The 1,846-nt window shown below is 37.6% G+C and overlaps 1 non-coding gene across 1 annotated transcript; it reads left to right on the forward strand.

Moving 5' to 3' along the window:
* Nucleotides 1-453: 453 nt before the first annotated feature.
* LOC116528468 lies at nucleotides 454-513 on the forward strand. The gene has a single exon (XR_004259044.1). It is a non-coding gene; the product is annotated as a U7 small nuclear RNA (small nuclear RNA).
* The last annotated feature ends 1,333 nt before the right edge of the window (nucleotides 514-1,846 follow it).

Here is a 1,846-nt window from a genome sequence, read left to right on the forward strand (position 1 = left end):
GTGTGGAGGATCAAATGTGATGGGTAGTGCCAAAATGGACGTATAGTGGTGGCAATAGGAATATGACTTTCAGGCCACGATACCATTTTGTTGTAAATTTGTGTGTATTGTAGCTGAGTGTATTGTAGATTGGATCTGAATACCTTTGCTGGAGAGGATTTGAGGAGGTTCAGCAATTCCTGTGTGGCTCTAGGCGGTTACGTTGATACTTTTTAAGTGTAGTCTTAGAAATCCAAGGTCAGAGTAAAGCTAAAGTCATTGAAGCTCCAGATGTTTGGGCTACATCACTGCCCTGAAATTGCTGTGATTCAACAGAAACTGAGGCAAACCTTCAGCTATAATATGAAGATCTAATGTATAGCATGGTGACTATAGGGAATAATAATGTATATCTGAATTTGCTAAGAAAGTAGACTTCATGCGTTCTTACCACACACACAGAAATGGTAACTACACTGTCAGCTCTTTTAGAATTTGTCCAGCAAGTTTTCTGGTTTTTACTAGAAAACCCCTCAAAGAAAAGAGAATTGTGCGAGGTGATAGTTATGTTCTTTAGTTTGTAGCAGTCATTTCACAATGTATACATATATAAAACCATCATATTGTACACTTTAAATATATGTAATTTTTATTTGTCAATCATACTTCAATAAAGTTGAAGAATAAAAAAGAAACTTTCAGAGGAATTCCTTTATTCCAAAATTTTCTAGAGTGGGTGCAGCTGATAGTTGTTTCTCACATTCAGTATTTGATGGGGTTTTTCTTTTTTCACTTTTTAAAAATTGTAGCATTATTTTAATTTAGAGGCTTATCATATATTAAGAACATGTTCTCAACTGAAATAATATTAACAGTAAAAATCCTTGGTGATAACATGCATGTTGCTTTGCTTATTCTTGCAGTGTGAAGACAGCATGTATGATCCCTGAATGGGCCTGTGGGCATATTTAGTCATTCATTTTTGATCAGGAGAAAGAAGACGGCCATCACTTGAAAGGTTAGTAAATATTTCTATGCAGCTTTTTATGGTAAAACATTTTCAACCACACTGAAGAGAGTTCAGAGAATGTACAGTGAGTTCCTGCATATCTGCAACTTAGCTTTAACAGTTAATAGCATTTTGCCACATTTTTTGGTGTATGTATAGGTTTGTACATTTTTTAGATGAAACGTGGCAGTAAGTTGCAGACATGACATTTTTTTGTAAATTCTTGGGATGCAGCTCTTAAAAATAAGAATATCCTCCCTGAAAGACATTTTAGAACTGCGTGACACAGAACCATTTAATTAAATTTATAGTTTTGTACTAAAGTGTAACAGGTAACTAAAATTACCTGTACTAAAGTGTAACAGATAACTAAAGTTATGCCCCCTTCATTGTTGATAGAAATAAAGTCGGATTAAAAACACTTTTAGGTCAGGCATGGTGGCTCACACCTATAATCACACTTTGGGAGGCTGAGGTGAGTGGATCTCTGGAGCCCAGGAGTTCAAAATCAGCCTAGGCACCAAGATGAGACCCATCTCTAGAAAAAACGCAAAAAGATTAGTTGGGCATGGTGTGCACCTGTGTTCCCAGCTATTTGGCAGGCTGAGGTAGGAGGATCACTTAAGGCCAAGAAGTCAAGGCTGCAGTGAGCTGTGATGGAGCCACTGCACTCCAACCTAAGTGACAGACAAGACCCTGTCTCAAAAACAACCCCCCTCCCAAAAAACCCAAAACCATTTTTAATAGCAAGACCCTGTCTCTATAAAAAATTAGTAAATTAGCCAGTCATGGTGGCACATGCCTGTAGTCCTAGCTACTTGGGAGCTTGAAGTGGGAGGATCACTTGAGCCTAGGAGC

Source organism: Sapajus apella, unplaced genomic scaffold, assembly GCF_009761245.1.
Source record: "Sapajus apella isolate SASKATOON/1434 unplaced genomic scaffold, GSC_monkey_1.0 scaffold58, whole genome shotgun sequence".
Classification (NCBI taxonomy): Eukaryota; Metazoa; Chordata; class Mammalia; order Primates; family Cebidae; genus Sapajus; species Sapajus apella.